The sequence below is a fragment of the Cricetulus griseus genome (genome assembly GCF_003668045.3).
Source record: "Cricetulus griseus strain 17A/GY chromosome 1 unlocalized genomic scaffold, alternate assembly CriGri-PICRH-1.0 chr1_1, whole genome shotgun sequence".
In the NCBI taxonomy this organism is placed as follows: Eukaryota; Metazoa; Chordata; class Mammalia; order Rodentia; family Cricetidae; genus Cricetulus; species Cricetulus griseus.
This window is the reverse complement of record NW_023276807.1, coordinates 116,043,992-116,065,494: the sequence shown is the minus strand read 5'-3', so window position 1 is coordinate 116,065,494 and position 21,503 is coordinate 116,043,992. Positions and strand designations below refer to the sequence as shown.

The 21,503-nt window shown below is 37.1% G+C and overlaps 1 pseudogene across 1 annotated transcript; it reads left to right on the top strand.

Annotated features, from left to right (window-relative positions):
* The first annotated feature begins 625 nt into the window (after positions 1 to 625).
* LOC100761493 lies at positions 626 to 1,106 on the top strand (annotated as a pseudogene). The gene has a single exon (XR_004772433.1). The product of XR_004772433.1 is annotated as a 60S ribosomal protein L21-like (transcript).
* The last annotated feature ends 20,397 nt before the right edge of the window (positions 1,107 to 21,503 follow it).

Here is a 21,503-nt window from a genome sequence, read left to right as displayed (position 1 = left end):
TGAGCCCTGGGTTAAATGTTATGACCAGGGCAAATAAAATGTAGTATTTGGAAATAAGAGAACTTGCTTTTTTAGCATTCAAACTGTTTATGACTTTTCCATACTAGAAATGCATGCAATGCACAGAACATAAAATTCAAATGGTTTATGGGACTGAAATGTGATAGTGTGTCTCTAATGTAAGAAATATATAATGGACCAGCTGAGGTCAGAAGCCCAGGCTCATCTTCTTGGTTCTTAGGCCCTTACATGCTTCCATTGCCCAATGTATGCTGCTTTTTCTCTTGGTTCTCTTTAATCCTATTAAAAAACCCCCACATAACCAAATAGAATTTTAATTGTATTCTATGTCAATATCTACCTCATTAGTAAACATCTTTATTCATTCATTTAATTATCCATCCTCTCAATGAAATTTTATTTCATAGAACTTAATCTGCAGTCAAAATATACAAAAAGGACATAATCTTAAAGAGATGACTCTATGTTATAGAATAAATCTTTGTGACCTTTTCCAAAAGTTGAAATGTTTAAATGCTAACCCCCAAAGTAACTGTATTCATAAATATTTTTGAGAGCTCCCCTTTTTTTGGCCAAGGCATCCATCTTCCAGTGACTCGTCAAAATGAGGAACACAAAGGGCAAGAGAAGGGGCACTTGCTACATGCTCTCTAGGCCTTTTAGGAAGCATGGAGTTGTTCCTTTGGCCATGTACATGCTAATGTACAAGAAGGGTGACATTGTAGACATCAAGGGAATGGGCACTGTTCAAAAAGGAATGCCCCATAAATGTTACCATGGCAAAATAGGAAGAGTCTACAATGTCACCCAGCGTGCCGTGGGCATCATTGTAAACAAGCAAGTTAAGGGCAAGATTTTTGCCAAGAGGGTTAATGTTCAGATTGAACACATCAAGCACTCTAAGAGCAGAGGCAGCTTCCTGAAGCAGGTGAAGGAAACGACCAGAAGAAGAAGGAAGCCAAGGAGAAGGGCCCCTGGGTTCAGCTGAAGCGCCAGTCTGCGCCACCCAGAGAGGCACACTTTGTGAGGACTAACAGAAACAGCCTGAGTTGCTGGAGCCCATCCCATATGAATTCATGGCCTAATGTACAAAAAGAAATAAAAGACCTGGACTGTAAAAAAAAAATGTTATGAGAAAAAAACAGTGTTAAATGACTTCATGAGGATGGATCTCTTCTTTACTAGGACTGACAACTAAAGGAGGAGGAGAAGGGGGAAGAGAAAAGACAAAAAGGAAAAGAAGAAAGAAGAGACATCAGATGTCTTTCTGTTCGTGGTACAAGGACACCCTGTGTAAGCTAAGAAGAGAGTCCAGGGTGGGCAGTTAACAAATTGGCTGGTCTTATCATCCCACATCTTAGCATCCAGGACTCGCTTAAGTCACCTAGTCTACAGTGTTTTGTTATGGAACCTGTAATGATGAATGCAGTATAACAAATAAATACCATTATCCAATGTATTAGATCATGATAGACATCCTTAATGTCCCAGGATGAGCATCATTGTTGATGAAAACCATCTTCTAAGAGGAAAAGAGATGTACAGTGCTTTTCAAAGTCTTCTATTATTTCTATAACAATACAGAGCTACAGAGATGGTCATCTTTATAAAGAAAAAATTTGATTCACTGCTTTGAAGGTTATACATCTAAATATGATTCTAGACACCATGATGGCTGCTCACTTGGGAGTTTTACTTCATGGTGTAGGGAGAGGACATTCAGGAGTTACTGAGTTATTTCAGCTTTTTTTTTTTTTTTGAGACAGGGTTCCTCTCTGTAGCTTTGAAGCCTATCCTGGCACTTGCTCTGGAGACTAGGCTGGCCTCAAACTCACAGCAATCTGCCTGCCTCTGCTTCCCTAGTGCTGAGATTAAAAGCATGTGCCACCAACGCCCAGCAGAGATATTTCAGCTTTAAATATGGCCACCTTGAAAAAGATGAAAGGCAGGGATGGGCTTAGCCCCTTTAGCACATTACCCTCTTGGGAATTATCAAGAAAGATACTACAGGGTCACAGGAGAAACATCTAAGAATCTTCCATTCCCACTGAACCCCATTCCCTGAAGTTTATTTCAATTTTCAAATCAATGAAGTACCTTCTGTATCAAGTCTTTAACTGTAATGGGTTCTTATCAGACACCAGCCATATTCAAACTGATGCAGAAATGATGTGTAGGAAGTGTCCAGGTGGTGAGTGCAGCAGTACAACTGGGAAAGATTCCATTGTGTACTGAGTGCTTGTGGCTATCCTCAGAGAGAGTATCCATCTAAGCCTCTCTGTTTTCAGATAACTGTGTTCCAGGCTTAGACCTGTTCAGAGCTTTCAGTTGTTTCTCTCTGGGTCAGCACTCTAGAGCGAGGTGCAATTCTCCATTGGTCCAACCCTCCTGCAAGGTGACTGTGTCCACTCTAGAGAGCTGCAGATGGTTGTTAGTGTGTGTCTAGCCAAAGAGTCCAGTATGAAAAGTTCTGTTCAATGATCATATCAGAAATGGGTCAGAAATGGTGCCACTAACAAACAACACTGGAAACTGCAGCCCAGAGAGATTGTCTCTGGTCACATTCTGTTTGGCAAATGATAGCATGGATATGTGCACCTTCATCATATGATTGTTTGCCCACAGCTTATCGTGGTGCATCATAATTGATTAAGATTCAGCTCACCCACTGATAGATTGAAATATTGTCAGGCACATTAAATAACACTTAAACTCTTTCTGCTATTGTCACTAATTTGTAGGATGAAAAATAATGACTCAGAGACAGATATCGGGGTTTCAGATGAAGATCAAAGAACCCAAATATCTGTCTCTGGGCCTTATAGTTTTCATGTTACACTCATTTACCCAAGAACTCATTTGTTCCCCTAACACATGTCTACATTGTGCTTATAGTACACAAACACATTGACAGATACTGGAGGGACATCAGTGAGATAATTGTGTGCCAGGGATAAGGAAGGCAGAAAATAAGCAAGAAAATGGTCAATGTGATTTTCCTGACAAATGCTCTGAAGGAACTAAAGTGTGATACAAAACAGAATGATAATGAAAGTAGATGGGGAAAGTATAAGCTTAAAGATGAAAAGGCACAAATTTATTAGGATGATGTGTGAGGAAAAAGCAGAGAAGGTACTCCAGATAACAGGACAACACATGCAAAGCACCTAAAGCAGCAAAGAGCTTCTGGCATATGGTATACAGACTATAGAGGGAAAATGAGGTGAAGTATTAAAGGCCAAGTGGAGTACTTTAGATTTCCTACAGGAGAAAGCTATTAAAGGATTTTAATTAAATGAGAAAAGTGTATACATATGTTCAATTGCCTTATAATTTATATGTTTTAAAAATGACTCTTTAATCTGTGAAGGAGTCAGAGGGACAGGGAAGACAGTGAGGAGGTAGCTGCTATAATCCTGATACAGGAGAAGAGGTCCCCAGACAAAGAGGTCCCAGTGATACAGAGGGAAGAAAGGAGAACGTATTTAGCTTATGATTTGAAGATAGAAATAAAGGAATTTGTTATGGATTAGATGTAAGAGAAAATTTAAGAAATGCCTTCTAATTTCAGTGTCACTAAAGTTAAGTATTTGGGATACTAATGTACTTGGGAAGGGATAGATGGAAAGACAAATAGAAAAAATCTATCTTTCTCCACTATATGAAGTCTTAAGTGATTAGTATATAGGTAGAAAAATCAAGGAGACGCAGGGCTATAGAAGAATGAAATGACAGTGATTATTGACTCCACATGGCAGTGAGAGCCATGAGATGGTGAAGATGCGGATTCAGATGATTCCAGGACTGAAGTCAGCTGTATATAGAGAATATATATGTGTCAAGAGAAAGAAGGAAGTAAGTGAGCGATGATGGAGAAGCAATGAGTTGTACTGAAGGAAGAACCTAGGCAAAGAAATAGCCTGTTACATGGAGAGTGACTTATACTACAATTGCTGGGTACAGGGCAGAAGAAATGGCCAGAGGAAGAATTCCTGATGTCTGGCAAAGAATGGAATGCCCTTACCCTCCAGAAAAATGTTTCATAGGTGATAATAGAAGCCAGAATGGAGAAAAATGGGGAGAAAATAGATTTGCAGTTTGTCCAGGCTGTGGTACCTAAAACTGGTTATACTTTCTGGACTTCCTTTTTCACAACCCCTTACAAAATAAAAATAACAAGAAAGAGGGACTTTGAGTATAGCCTGCTGAATTTTCAACACTTTGTAACTTCAAATACAAATTTTAGAATTTACTGGGGAAAAGAAAAATAAACAAAAAACCCCAAGCCATCAAATGAACAAAACCTAAAACAAAAAGTCAGATTTTGTGATCCTGATTCTTATTGGATTAGTTTCCTTGTAGCTATTTTTTTTCAGGGTCCTATGGGGTAGGTAGCTCAGGCTGGCCTAATATTTACTATGGGGATGGTCTTAAACTGACTGCCCTACCTTTACCATATGAGAATTTGGACTAGAGGTGAGAGGCACTGTAGCTGACTTATGAGGTCCTAGAGACTGAACCCAGGCCTCTTGGCTTGCTAGGCCTCTACTCTTCTGACTTTGTTACACCACAGTCAGTGCTCTGCAGGCTCTAGTGTGTGACTCTTACATAATTCTGTGGTTTGTCCTCCTTCCCAAGAAGTATAAGACTGGTTATAAATTGACACTTGTGTGTTCTTGTTACCTGTTGACTGACAGACTGATCACTTATACAAGATGTATACTTCAGGGGACGATGTGCATTTCTCATCATGATTTTGTTGTTGTTATTGTTATTTGAGCTTCTTTTACGCAATCTGAAAACTGAATTTCTGTTCTTTAAGCATGATGTACTCTGAGTGCCACAGAAAGAGAGAAAGTGCTTATGAAAGTTTCTCCTGAAGTTATGTATCTCATGGGTTCTATACAGTGAGTATAATTTTCCTTGAGTTGAGTGATGAAGAAGAGAAAGAAAACTAAAAAGCTTTGGAATAATTAGCTGAAACACTTTCATTCTTCCTCTCTCACAAGGACACATTTCCCTTTTATCATCTTTTGTTTATTTTCCTGTTTCAGTTTATTGGAAGTTCGTGCATAGACAGAGTGAAGATCCAACCACAGAACACTTTTTATGAGGACTTGTGGAAACTTCCTTAAATGTTTTCCTTTCTATCTTGGGGACTCCTAAAAATAACTTGCAGGTGGGCAACTCAAATCAGAGCCAAACTTTACCTCTGTTCTTTATTACAATATTTCTTGCATTTTTAGAAAGCTTTACAGCCGATAAAGAAGTTTTTGATTAGGGTTTTTCTTTTTTTTTTTCTGGATCTGTAGTTTTCCAGAGTTATTTTACAGGCCTATATAAAGTCTATAATCTTGTTTTTATTATAATTTTAGTTTTTGTAAATGAACAATGAAGTAGGATCTGGACATCTAGCCAAATGCTATTTCCTCCCCTTGTGTGGAAACAGTCTCTGGTTGTTACTTGATCCTAGACTTGAACATCAAAGGTTTGCACAAAACTTCTTGGTTAACATACATGGGAAGAAGCAGCCATCCCACCAGACATTGTGATGGCGGATTATCTAAAGACAGTGGGTTTTCCTTTCATTTTTAAAATTGAATCATTCTAAAAGTGTGGCAAACATTTCCAGACTTCCACTTCTAGAGCTATCAAGTGGTTGATCTTACTAAGCTTAGTACCACCAGTACCAAGTTATGGAGGTGAGCTTGTGAGTATAGCTATCCCCAATCACCATGCCATCTCAGTTTCTCTATGAACAAAAACATGTGTATCTTTCAAATCTGAATCTTGCTCTGGAACTTAGAATAAGACTTTTCATTTTAAACAAGAAGGGCTGCAGACCGCGTGGCTCAATGCTGCTTGTGTGACATGTAGAAGCATTATGAATGAAACTTAATGATCAAGCCAGAGAAACAATGTGGCTAAAATTAATATTTGCTTAATTCTATTTCCTATAGTAGGAGACATATACATCTGTTTATACTTAGGAAAGACTTACTACCCTCAGGATTGCTGCCATCTAAATCACCAAATTGACTGATATTGCACTCAAAAGTCAAGAATACTTACATACAGTAAACTAGGGGCTCATGGAGTAGCCTTGTATTCAAGTCAAAAGACTTTGCTACAAAGACATAAAACAAATAATGACATTTATTATTTCAAATAATGTGTGATGACTCTATTTCCTTGTTAATCAACATTTTATGAGATAGCAGAAAATCTGCCTCTTTTTCCTTCATTTTCTCTAAAATACTGATTAACTTGCTTAGCTTGACCTACAATTTCTTTGCTATTCCTTGTTTTAATCTGTTCTTCCACAACTTTTTCTATAGCACATAAGTGAACAATCCATTTACAAAATATTAAATCCTAGTTTTAAGCTCTTATGTGCCAGGGCTAGAGCTTTTTAATAATTGTTCTTATGATAAGTGTTCACATTAGTTGTGTCTTTCAATTATGAATTAATTCTCTCTGCAGAAATATACAATGAGTTCTAGAGGGAAAAGCTAACATAGAGTAGTTGTATCAAAGAGAATCCACACTTGAATAATTTAACAGATATTATCCAAATGATGCATTTTAGTATACATAGCATAATTACTTTTATGTGAATATCTGAAATCTTGCCAGAGTGATAGACACAAATATGCTCAGTCATCATTTCCAAATATTCTTTCTTAGTGTTTAGTGAAGAATCCTGTTGTGGATTTTGGCTGCTTGAATTTTTGTTGCATTCTTTCTCCAGCTTTCAGTTCCTAAATTTTAATCTATCCTATATAAGCTAGAACATATTCTGGGTGATAAGCCCATTTTTTTCTTGCATCTTGGAAAACTTTCTATTAATTCATTGATTTTCTTCTCCCTTCATTAGTAGTGATTTCTAAAAACCATTAGGCTTTTAGTTTTGCTAGCTGAGGCACTTTAAATATGTAATAGTAAAATGAAGTGGATACATTCTTTTAAAGAAAAAGGACAAACATGGTATGTACTCACTCATATGTGGATTTTAGATATATAGTAAAGATTACCAGCCTATAATCCACACTGCCAAAGAAGCTAATAAACAAGGAGGTCCCAAAGAGAGACATACATGGCCCCCAAGAGAAGGGGAGAGGTTCAAGATCTGCTGAGCAAATTGGGAGCATGGGAAGAGGGGGGAGGGAGCCAGGAGAATGAGAAGGGGGAAGAAGAGGGATGCTGAGGACCTGAGGGATCAGAAAGTATGACTCAGGGGAAGAATACACGATAACAAGAATGGAGATATCATAATAGAGGGAGGCACATTTTTGGTTTACAGAGAAATCAGGCACTAGGGAAATGTCTGGAGATCTACAAAGATGACACCAGCTAACTATCTCAGCAATGGAGGAGAGGCTACCTTAAATGCCCTCCCCTGATTATGAGATTGATGACTGACTTATATGCCCTATAGCCTTCATCCAGCAGCTGCTGGAAGTAGAAGCAAACACCCATAATTAATCACCAAACTGAACTGGAACCCAGATGCAGAGAAGGACCAGTGAAGAGCACAGAGGTCCAGACCAGGCTGGTGAAACCCACAGAAACAGCTGACCTGAATATCCGGGAACTCTTGCTCCCCAGACTGATAGCTTGAATACAGCATGGGACTGATCCAGACCCCAGGAACATGGGTTTCTGTGAGGAAACCTCAGAAATATATGGGACCTCCTGTAGAAGCCCAGTATTTATCCCTAGCATAGGTGTGGACTTTGGGAGCCCATTCCATGTAGAGGAATACTCCCTGAGCCAAGACACACAAGGATGGGCCTAGGCCCTATCCCAAAGAATATGAAAGACACTGATGACACCCTATGGAAGGCCTCACCATCCAGTGGAGCAGAAAAGATATGTGACAGATAAGGTTTTAGTTGGGTGGGGGAAGGGGAGGATGGGTGGGAGAAGGGAACTGGGATTGTCATGTAAAACGATCCTGTTTCTAATACAAATAAAAAAAGTTAGAAAAAATAATAACATTTTGCTATCAAAAATGCAAAAAAAAACCCAACTGGAAAGCAATAGTCAGTAACTTCCTTTAGTTGAAGAGTCATTAAGAAATAATCAATGAAGGATAATTATCAATATGTATATTAGCCTTTCAAATTGAACAATTTTAACATGTTTTACAGTATATCACTTAAATATTTGATTACTAATTGTGAAAAGGTCTTTAAAGTAGTCACATTGTATAGCTTGATTACAAAGTACAGATCCACATGGAGGAAATATTTTTTGACACGATCATAACATCAGAATACTGACATGGGAAAATGTGTACGCAGACAATTTTTGTATCACCATCCAGCTCCCACATAACCACACAGAAACTTTTTATTAATTGTAAAAGCTAAGGTGGGCTGATAGTTTAGGCTTGTTTCTAACTAGTTCTTATAATGTAAATTAGCCCATATTTCTTATCTACTGTATACTAAATCACTTTGTATCTCTTTTCAATAGGGAATGTTCACCTTGTATCTCCTAGTGTTTCCTGGTTACTCTGCCCTTCTTCATCCCAGAGAGACCCCCTCTCTCTTCAAATCCTGCCTAACTTCTTACTGCCTAGTTATCAACCATTTAGTTCTTTATTAAACCAATGAGAGCAACACAGTTTCACAGTGTACAAAAAGATTGTTCCACAATATTTCTCCCTTTTTTCTACTTAAAAGGAAGGTTTTAACTTTAACATAGTAAAACCATAACAGTAAAAACAATTATCAAGTAAGAATCGCAGTTACAATATCTAGTTGATTTGAATTGGGCAAATTTAGAGAAAATATTCTATTACCTAACTTTGTCTTTGTGAGTCTAAAGTTTTATATATACCTCATTTACTTTTTATCATAACTAAGGAAAACTATAAGTTTAACTCTTTAGTCTCTTACTCCATCAAGGACACCAGAAGGGAGTGATATTACCTAACAACAGGGATATCTGGCTGCCTGGACAGTCACCCAATGTTCCCCTGCAAAGTTGGGGCATCCATTTTTTCGGCCTAAGGGCTTAGTATATCTGACAGACATATTTTTGTGAAGCAAGGAATTTTGAAGGACTCTCCTACCTTGTCTTGGCAAATTTTGGCAGTCACTTTCTTTTATGTCCTGTTTGTCCAGTTTGGACACCATACTGTCAGCAGTGGAGGATATGGCAGTTTCTTATGAAAATGGCTAGCTTTTACAGAAGGAAAAAAAACTCCATACAGTAGTTCTTAGATGCCCATTATCTTCTCTGAAGTAGATGGGTACTGTCTGGACTACATGTTTGATTATTATAGATAACTTAGAGTAAACCTTATTTCTTAATTATACATTACATTTTAATTGAGTGTCATAAGTACAATGACCTAAATAAGAGTAGAAATATTCATACAGTATAGCAAAAATAACACTAAATTTTTATCAATAAATCAAAATCCATACCAATGTAAAATATAATTTCCTTTTAACTGAAGTAAATTCAATAATCTACCCATTTATCCTGTCATTTCTATACTATATCCCCTCTTTTTCCTTCAGAAATAGATTCTTGAATATAACTCTTTTTTAGCTTTATTCCTGACCATGACCAATAACAACTTCTAACCACCCACCCCACAAATAAAGACAAACATCCATAGCCCCTCAAATGACCAAAAGACTCATCTATTAAACCAATGTGGACAACACATATTCACAGTGTACAAAATTATTGATCCACAACAAACTGTGTTTGAGACTTACAGCCTTAATACGGGTGTAAGTTTTCCTTTACTGAGATTTTCTCTAAAAGTTCAGAGCACACTGTCTCTGGAGTATCATCTCTTCATCACATTTCCTCTTTTTGGGCGGGGTCCCGAAACCCCAGCTTTTGTTTCTGTGGCTTCACTATTTTCACTGGATTTGAGGTTTTCGAGTACAACTTGTATTTGTCGCAATGTATTTATGTAACACATATACATAAAAAGTATGCTGGTATAGTTTTACATACATCACAATAATTAATTAACGTAAACGGGAGTCGGATGAATTGAAAGACCAGAGGTTGGTGTATATGGGAAGGTTTGGTGAGCAGTAAAAGGGAAATTATATATAAATATATATATATTATAATTCAAAAAATAGAAGAAATAATTTTAAAAATGAAAAGAAAACAAAGCCTCATGTACTTCTTACCTTAAAAACTCCATTCAGAGTTGACTCATATTCCTTTCTTTGTTTTTTATACTCAGTCTTTTCTGTTACTACTTCTCTACTATTTCCAGTGAAAATAATTCTGAATCCTGTATCCTCTAGTCTGTCTCTCTTTACAACTTTTCAATGAAACCACCTTGTGAACTATGTATGGCACCTTTCTGATGATGAAAACACATCCTCATACATCGCTATTCTGGTCACTATTATATTTATTAAAAATACATATGTCTATTTGTCATCTCATTATAAAATACACTAGGTTCCAAATGATTCAGAGTTTAATATTTTATGAGCTGGGATTTTGTGCTATCTGTATGTTTTTCATTTGCTCTCTGTTTTCTAAATTGCTCACAATGAAAATGTAATCTTTTTATAGAGCAAAAATAGTTAAATTATTTAGAACATGAATTATTAGATTTGGCAGAGGGACATCTCCAGTGTCTCTCTTGGAGAATTTTAGGGGCTAGTGATAGAAGAAGCATAAATTGCATGGAAAGAAGTTTCCTATGCTTACCATTGAACAATTTAGAAATCTTAAAATGTCTACTACTACTAAAATGATTTTAAGTAAAATTGTTGTATGTTGATAATTTTAGGGAAATTCTAATGAAAAATATGTTATGAAATGAGTTTCATTTAATTGCCTAGGGAATGTCTGTGACTCCTTTCCTTCTCCATGGTAATGAAGAGAGTTAATGTCAGCATTACTAAGTGAGCTGCAGGCTCGTAAGTCACCAAGACTCTCAGGCTGGGGCTGGTAGTTCCTAAAGGGAAAGGTCATGTTCTAACACTCTATACTTTATCAAGTTTCATTTGACTCTTTTTATTTCTGTGAAGTGATGTGCATTCTTGCATCTGACTATTAATGCTATTGAGAGACTGCATAATCAAGGGCATGTTGTTACAGAGGGACTCATGCCTGGTTCTATCTGGTTCTTCAGGTTGTAGTATATAAGCTTGAAATAAAATAAGTTCAAATGTAGAGACCTGAAGGCATATGCCTTTGAGTCAGAAAAGCACTAAGTTTCTTATCTCGTGTGCCATTTTTCTCCTGTGTTTTTCAGTGAGGAAATCTTATTCTCAAAGTCTCCTTTACCTTCTTTGTAATAACAGTGTTGTTATAAGACTTATTGGAATAATATGTGTTGTATGGCCATTTTAATTATTATATTTTCCAAATAGTCTGTGATTTTTTTGGGGGGATAAATATGCTCTCTTACATGTAGTGTCATGTTAAGGAAATCTATTGGTACCCTTGGGGAATATTCAGACCTACAAGAAAACTGACACATAATTTCAAAGTACTAGTGGACACACATGAAGCATTTCTCTGAACCCATCTTTATGAGTAGATAATTTGCATATTAAATTGCATCTTTCAGTTCCAGTTTTCCTCTTTCCAAGGAGATTCAACTCCAAGATATCTTTTTTATCATTTTCTCATGACTGTTAATGATTTCTCTCATCACCCACTGGCATATACCAAACAGTGCATGTCCCACTGAGGCTCACCTCTTGGAGTTGAAGTGGCCTTTCTCCTTGTTACTTTTCCTGGTGCCTATTTATTCAAGTCAACATTTTTTTACCACCAGAATCAAATGAACATTAACTCTTGATGGCCAGATTCTGTTTCATCTAAGCCTATATTTATAGCCTTTTATGGATTTTAATACTATCAATCAATAGTAACTTATATGACCAATTCATCAGATCCCTACATTTAAATTTATTTTATTCATAGTTTGTATGCTGCAAACTAAAGCACCAGATAAAACAAAAGTAAATCATTAGCACATACACACACACACACACACACACACACACACACACAGTACACGCTTGCTTTTCATAGCTGCTAGAATCATCTATGCTTTGCTGGAAGTGTATGATTTAACTGCCACATCCTCCCACCCTTCATACTGTAAAGCTACTATCAATCAATGACCTCTAAGTTGAGACAACACAGAAGTTTGCACTGAACATTGATTTTTAAGGTTTCTTCACTTAAATAATGCCCTCTGGTTGCCCTCAATAGTAACTAGCTAGTGAAGTACACATGGTTGATATTTCTGTCTTCCTTCCCACTTCCTCATTAATTGTCTCTCCATTTTCAGATGTCTTCTATTCAGATCCTTTGTTAGAGTCATCTTGTTTTCTCATTCCATCACTTTATTTGAATTTCTCACCCCCCTTTGTGAGTTTAATTCTCATGAATGCAATTCTCTGTATTTCTTCTGTTCAACATGGGTCAGAAGCTTTAATAGCACCTAAAATACATCATCTAACAGTCAAATGCATGCTTTGGCTAGGAGATTTAACTTGTCTAGGTGCCAGTCACTTAATATCTATCACTGTCCTCAGGCACATTGACAGCCAAATTGAGGCAGGATAGAGAAAAACGTAAAGTTGAGGTGACATAGAAAGCAAGATGAGTCCCTCATCCTAGCTTCTAGTCTCTCCCTAGTTGAGTTCAAGAATTCTTGCATAACTAGCATCTGTTGTGAGGCAGCCTACACAGAAACAACATTCCTTTTATATACAGATATTTCATTAATATATTAAGCTATTTCAAGACATTATTAATAAACTATGGTTAGGGCCTGAGTATATATGAATTTATTCTTTTTGAAGGTATAAAGCTGAGTTTTTCTGCAAATGTCAAGATCATGGATTCTTTTTTGTAATAAAATAAATGTTTCATCACTTTGTGCAACCATTGTGAACTACAATGTCACCCTAAGTGTTTGCAATCCTACCAGAGTTCTCCAGATATCATATTACAGCCTTATTTCCTAGGAAAGAGTTGACAAAGCCCTAGTGTAATTTCTTCTGAAACCTCTGAAATGTAACTTCAGAAGATACCAACCAAAGTCATATATGTAGCTCTTTGTTTTTGTCTTTTATTCTTTTCTCAGATATTACATCAGGATCTCAGTTTTCCCTTCCTCCACTCTTCTCATTTGTCCTCCCTGACTGCCCCTCTCCCCCAGATAAACTCCGTACCCCCCAAAAAACCAGCAACAACAACAAAAAAGAACAGGTCTCCCAAGCATACCAACAAACACAGCATAACAAGATACAATGAAACCAGGCACAAATCCTCATGTCAAAGCTAAACATGGCAACCCAATAGGAGTAAAAGAGTCCCACGAGCAGGCAAAAGAGTCAGAAACACAACAAACTCCCACTGTTGGGAATCTCATGAGAACACCCAGCTCTACAACCATAAGGTATAAGCAGAGGACTTCACTCAGACCCATAAAGGCTCTGCAATTTTCACTTCAGTCTTTGTGATCCCCTAGAAGCCTTCCTTATTTGATTTTGTGGGTTGTGTTCTTTTGGTTTCCTTCAACCCTCTGGCTCCTGATCCTTCCCACCCATGTTTTGGCAAATTTCCCCTGGATCTCCATGTAGCTGTTCTTAAGACACTTATGAAACACATTATTTAGAGAAGTCCATCCTCTCTACTTGGTGTATGCTGACCTGTCTGTAGTTGTATTTCTTTCTATCAACCCTGTGCTTAAATCTATCTTAAAGTCTCTTCTTAGCAAACTCCAACACAAATTCAGCCTTGCTTATCTTGAAATTCTTTGCTGCAGCACAATCGAGAATTTAAGCTTAATCTATCAAATGAACTCAGGCTATGGCAGGCAATAGCCTAAGCTGTGCCTTTGTTCTCCCACCTCTATACCTCTCAATGCCATGTTTAAAGGGACAGTGGTATCACTGCCACCTTATGATTGCTCAGATGCACCTTGTGATTTAAATGTAAAATTAAAAGCTTATTTAAGATTATAATTGTACAATATAATATAATTTGTATTATTTTGTATCAACTAAGTCAGTGGTCGCTAGAGCAATAGCTCTCAGCCTGTGGGTTGTGACTCTCATGGCATCAAATTATCTTTTCATAGGGGTCACCAGAGCCATCATAAAGCACGGATTTTTATATTATGGCTCATACAGTAGCAAAATTAGTTATGAAGTGGCAATGAAAATGATTTTATGTTTGGGGGTCACCACAACATGAGGAACTCTATTGAAGGGTGGCAACATTTGGAAGATTGAGAATCACTATTCTAGAGCTAGAGGCACAAAACTTACAGCTGAATATCCTTCTCTCTCTCTCTCTCTCTCTCTCTCTCTCTCTCTCTCTCTAAGTATAGACACAAAGGAGATTTGTTAGAATGGCTTACAAGCTGTGGTTCAGCTAGTCCAGGAATGGTTGTCTAATATTAGAAGTTTCAAGACTACTATAGGTATTCAGTCCATGAGACTAGATGTTATTGTCGAATAATACTTTAACTGTGTAAAGATGTGTTACATTTGTTTCTTCTTCCTTTGTTAATGATGCAAAGATGTGTTACATATGTTTGATTAAACAAAATTAACCTGGTGTCAGAAAGCTGAGTCAGCAAGTAGCAGACTGGAAATGATAGGGATGAAGTAAGTGTAGTTCTTAAGTGGGGGCTGAGCAGAAAGTTGTGCTCTTTTGTGGGAAGACACAAGCAAGGAGAGAATATTAGCTACTTGCTATTGAGCCTCTCGGAGCTAGCAGGATTTCCCCTCAACCTTTGAATGCTGAGGACTGTAGAAGACTAGAGATCTAGATGAAGATCCCTTTAGTGGCCATGATAGAAACAGTACCTGAGGGAATAGAATTCCTTCCTGGCTGAGGCCCATGTGACAGAACTGCTGGTAGCTGTGGAGTTGAAATTGCAGGTTGGGACAGCAGTTGCTTAAGGTACAGTCACTGTATTGAATGCAAAACAGGATGCCAAAGTTGGTTTTCAAAATACACTGGAATCCTGAAAAAAATAGACTCCAATGCCAGTGAAGAATGGACTTGCTAGGAAGAGCAAATAACAGAGAGCAAGTGTCCACCTTCCATGACTTTCAGATGAACTGCCAGCAGAAGGTGTGGCCCAGATTAAAGATGAAATTTCTCACCTCAAAAGATCTGCATTAAAGGTGTATTTTCTGACCTCAAAGATTTAGATTAGAAGTGGGTCTTCCCACTTCAAATGATTTAATTAAAAAAAATTCCCCCACAAGTGTGCCTAGATACTTAGGTTTTTGTTAATTCCAGATGTAGTCAAGGTGACAACAAGAATATCTATCATATAATTTTAAGGTAAATGGACTATGTAATTTACTATGGTTTTGGCCATAATAGCAGTGTATTTGAAGATAAATTAAAATTTACTACATATGGTTCTAATGTTTACCTTTCTATTAATCAATTAAGTTCTTAGGAGCTCTTGTTTGTTATTCTGAGTATCAAATTACACCAAAAAATCAAACATATCAAATATATAGATGCTGCTTAAAACATTGAAAAAGATTAATTTACTAAGCAGTAAAATCCCTTGAAAGTCATACTTAAAAATTCTTGGATTTATAAATAGGTTCATGAATTTGTAAATTAAATCTCAATGCTTCAAAAACAACTATCTTTGCAGTTATAGCTTTAGTAAATTAGTAATAAAGTTCCACAATACATAAAACTTTTTAGTGTGACCATTTCATATCAATTATCTACCCAACAGTAAAATTATTTATTCTAAAACAAAAATCAACTGTCTTTTTTCATTCTAATGAGGACTCTATCCTCATTAACATAGTTCTTACTGACTGGATCCTATCTTTCTGTCCTCATTAACGTAATGTTTATTTCTGATCTTGTGCCTAGTTACTTAGCTAAAGGTTTTCCTGATCATTTACCCAGCTTTTCTATTTTCAGCATTCCCTCAGATTGTGATTTCTTTATTGTCTCTTTTTCAGTTTGTAGGTCTTGAACTGTTTCCTTGAAAGATTTGTTGATATCTTGTATTTTTTGGTTTGTTTTTGCTTCTATTTTTAAGGCATTTTCTCATATCCTTTTGAGGCCCTCTATCACTTTCAAAAAGATGTTTTTAAGGTCATTCTCTTCTGCTTCATCTTCATTGTGATGTTCAGGTCTTGTTGGTGTAGGTTCCCTCATCTCTCATGGTGTCACATTGGTTTTTCTGTTGATGAATGTGATTTTATATTGTCTTCTTCCCATCCTTTCTTCAGGTGGGTGTAACAGGAGTCTTTTCCTCTCCTGGTGGGTACAGGACCAAGGTTCCCTTCTGGTAGATGCAAACAGTTCCAATACTCTGATGTCTGTACTCTTCTTGTGGATGGAGGCAAGACTAGTACTGGGGCCTTGGCAGTTTCTGGGTGTGATGGATCCTGCTGAGTTCAGATCTCATGAGCAGTCCATAGGCCTCAGGTGTCTCAAAGCAGGACGGTGAGACCGGGTCCAGAAACCCACCTACTTCTTAATCCAGTATTTTTCCACATCCCTTAATTCTTAGTTCGGTCACATCACATATTTGCACCAGTAATGTCTTAGCAAAGTAAACAAATTCAACAAACATGCTTGCTATTTGCTTTAGGAGGCATCAGAGATCACTAAGAAATTGTGCTGTCTAGTGTGAAAATTTGAATTTTTCATTCTAGCAAGGGCTGTACTAGCCTGGCAAGTGGATAATTAGCCTAGTGTAGAAGATGCACCATTAATCCCAGCTGTTGTTAAAATTTGTTTTAAAATGGACCCTCATACTGGTGAACTATGTTATACATCCTAGAGTTCTAAGGTGTTTTATTTATAGCTTTGTCACAAGAGGATGATACAACTATAGTGAGTGCAAGTGCCTAAGGCAAAGCCCTGAATGATCATGAGTAGGACAGTGTACATTACATAGAATGCATCTGTATCTCCCATAGGGATCTAGTGCTGTAAGATGAATCCTCATTCAAGCCATTTTACACAGTGCTTATAAAATTACAGCACATGACATTTATAGTCACAGAACTTAGCATTTACATGGTCTGTATAGAAATTTTAGGTCATCATCAAGATATACTAAAAATTGGGATAAGGAAAACTCAGTCTGTGAAAAGGTGATATAAACTTTATTGTTAATTGTTTCTGAATGGGTGGTCTAACCCAACACCTCCTTGTACATGTATTAAAATATGAGCATACAGAACATGCTAGGACAATTCCAAATGTGATTGTAGGCAAATTGCATCATTTGGCTATTTGAATGTAATTGCCCCATAATCTCATTGGGAGTGGCGCTTTTAGGAGGTATGGCTTTGTTGGAGTGGGTATGGCCTTGTTGGAGGAAGTAGGTCAGTGTGGGGGTAGGCTTTGAGTTTTCCTATTCTCAGGATATGGCCAAGTGTCTCAGTTGACTTTCTGTTGCTTATAAGCCAAGATGTAGCCAGCACCATATCTGCCTGCACACTGCCATACTCCCATGCTATGAGGATAGGACTCAACCACTGAAAATGTAAGTGAGCCCCCTTAACTAAATGTGTTCCTTGTAAGAGCTGCTCTGGTCATGATGTCACTTCACATCATTAAAATCTCTAACTATGACACATCCTAAGAAAATCTAGTGAGTTGATACAGAAGTTTGTTATTGAAAGCATAAATGAGAAACTTCTTTTGGTGAGAGACCTACCTTATTTTCCCAACCCCTTTTAACAAAAACACATGGCTCTGTGGAGGTTTCTGTCACAATTACATGTTTTTCATTCTTATAACATATGATAAATTTCCATGTTTTTGTGTTTAAAAGTGTCACTTAAATGGATAATATCTTGTCAATGGAGCCTCACACAGGCAATTCTGATTCCAATCTTTGGAGAATCAAAGGCACTTCTATTATACTCATTTTCATAATCCCTTTCATGAAGGATTTGGAGTTAAATATTAGATACAGCATATGGATCATCTTTTTTGGTGTAAAACACTGACTTTTTAATAATAAAATTTATTCATAAATCTTGACTATTAAGTGTAATTAATGGTACTATGAACTACCAAAATGACATCCTCTTTGTTCTTCAAAGTAACAGACAATATATTTCAAAAAACTTTTCAATTTTTTACTAATGAATTTTCAGCAACATATTTCCCTGAGTAGATGTTGAGAAGCTGAAATGAAATTGAGCCCATTAAAATAACCATTAGTGCCTCAGACAGAATAGTTCAATAAAGAATAAAATCATTTATTTTGTGAAATAGCTAATGTCTAATTTTACAATATCCTAGAAGTTAAGGTATGAAATTGGATTAGAAAGTTCATATCCTTATGAAATACACAAGTAATGACAGGTAAAATAAGGCATGTGAAAGAGATATAATCTGAAACTAAATAGAAAGTCCTTTAAGAATATATAAAGACATTTTAAATAGTGGCTATTGATTTAGTTTTCCTAAAATGGGTACACATTCTAGTTCCTATTGTTAAAGGTAATAAAAGGAATAACATCCTTCTAACTGTTAATCTATATTGTGCTAGTAAATTGTACTTAACTGCTTTTTACAAGTACAGCCTATACCTCTGCTTTGATAAAAAGAAAATGATACTTCCTTGGTTCTCATGCTTGGTTTAGGAGTATAGAAATAATATCATATTATCTTAATTAAAATAACATAGACAGCATAACTTACAAACAATAGAAATTTTCTGTTCATAATTTGGAAGCCAATGCTAAAGAAGAGGTAGATGGAGGATCCAACTAGAGCGCACAGCCTATCTCAAAAGAGGCAATTTCTTCTCTGAGTCTTCAAATGGAAGAAGCAGACAAGGAAGTACCCTTAAATGTGTTCATTTAGAATACTGGCCCTCTCATTATGGGAAAGAGTTCCTTTTGTGAAAAAAAAAATATCTTTTTAGTTTGGATACCTCCAGAAAGTTGCAACTTTTAATGACTTCAAATTGATGAGTAAACATGAGATTAGAAATTTAAATTAAGGTGAAAGCATACATACTATAACATTATTAACATCCATATATTATACGTAAAGAAGTAGTTTGTAGAATGGAATGCAGAATATTGGTAAAATCTTGAAGACTACTTCTGTGAAGTTATCCTAATGATGTCACTGTTAAACTTATTTAACATTCAAAACACCTCTAATATGTTCTGAAAATCATACCCCAAATCTAGGAGACCAATGAAGAAATATTAAATTTCAGGGAAGGATTCTTACATTCCACCGCCGCAGACTGACCTGGAACTAGGTGAGTGAGCTCCTGCCCGCTCCCGACCCCAGACCACAACACACACCACCACCCCCATCCCACCACCCCCGCCTGAGCCTGCCGGCTTGGGCCAGACACGCCCAGACAGGGAGGAGCCCCTTGCCCCACCAATCTCTTCCATTCCGCCGAATGACCGAGAAACTAGGAACTAGCGAGGAGACCACCAGGAGCGTCGAGATCATCTAGAGTTGTGGACATCGAATTCCTAGCCCCCACACACCACTGGGCCACAAGAGGAGATAGAGAGAACCCACCCGCACCCACTAAAAGGATATGGGGAGAAGACAGAATAAGATTTCACTCAACAACACAAAGACCAAAATGACACCACCAGAACCTAGGGACTCCACTCCGGCAAGAGCTGAAAAGCCCAACACAGAGCATGAAGATGAGATGGACCTCAAAAATTATCTCAGCAAGTTGATAGAGACCTTTAAAGAGGAAACAAGAAAATCCCTTAAAGAAATAGAAGAGAAAGCAAACAAAAAATTAAATGAATTGGAGGAAAAGACAAACCAAAAAATTCAAGAAATAAATAAATCTCTTAAAGAATCTAAAGAAAGCCAAGAAAAAACATCCAAGCAAGTGAAGGAAGCTCTTGAAATAGTTCAAAACATGAAAGCTGAAATACACACAATAAAGAAAACACAGAATGAGACCATGTTGGAAATGGAAAGGTTGGATAAACGATCAGGAACTAAAGATGTAAGTGTATCCAACAGGATTCAAGAGATGGAAGAGAGAATCTCAGCCACTGAAGACTCGCTAGAGGATATACATTCATCCACCAAAGAGAACCTCAAGTCCAACAAAACCCTAACACAAAATATCCAGGAAATATGGGACACCGTAAAAAGGCCAAACCTAAGAATAATAGGTGTAGAAGAAGGTGAAGAAATACTGCTCAAAGGTACAGAAAACATATTCAACAAAATCATAGAAGAAAACTTCCCCAACCTACAGAAGGATATGCCTATGAAAGTACAAGAAGCTTACAGGACACCAAACAGACTGGACCACAAAAAGAAGTCGCCCCGACACATAATAATCAAAACACCAAATCTACAGAATAAAGAGAAAATATTAAGAGCAGCAAAGGAAAAAGGCCAAGTAACATATAAAGGCAAACCAATCAGAATCACACCCGACTTCTCAATGGAAACTCTGAAAGCCAGAAGGTCTTGGATAGATACCCTACAAGCACTAAGGGAGCATGGATGTCAACCCAGACTACTGTACCCAGCAAAACTTTCAATCACTATAGATGGAGAAAACAAGATATTCCACGACAAAAACAGATTTAAACAATACATATCAACAAATCCAGCACTACAGAAGGCTCTGGAAGGAAAACTCCAACCCAACGAACATAACTACACTCACAAAAACACTGGCAGTAGTTAATCGAATTTCACCAAACACAAAAAGAAACAGAAGGGCAAAATCCACACGCAATGATACCACCAACAATAAATCCAAAACTAAGAAGAACCAATGAACAATGGACGTTAATATCCCTGAATGTCAATGGTCTTAACTTACCCATAAAAAGATATAGGCTAACAGAATGGATACGAAGACAGAATCCATCCTTCTGCTGTTTACAAGAAACACACCTCAAATTCAAAGACAGGCGATACCTCAGAGTAAAAGGATGGGAAAAGATTTTCCAATCAAATGGGCTCAAGAAACAAGCTGGGGTAGCAATACTAATATCTAACAAATTAGACTTTAAACTGAAAGCAATCAAAAGAGATAAAGAAGGGCATTTCATACTCATCACAGGAAAAGTCCATCAAGATGAAGTCTCAATCCTGAACATCTATGCCCCTAATACAAAAGCATCCACTTTTGTAAAAGAAACATTACTAAAGCTCAAACCACACATAAAACCACACACACTTATAGTAGGAGACTTCAACACCCCCCTTATACCACTGGACAGAACTACTAGACAGAAACTTAACAAAGAAACAAAGGATCTGAAAGAAGTTATGACACAACTGGGTTTAACAGATATCTATAGAACATTCCATCCAAACACAAAAGAATATACCTTCTTCTCAGCGCCACATGGAACCTTCTCAAAAATTGACCACATAGTTGGCAGCAAAGCAAACCTCCACAGGTACAAAAGTATTGAAATAACCCCCTGTATCTTATCAGACCACCATGCATTAAAGCTAGAATTCAACAGCAA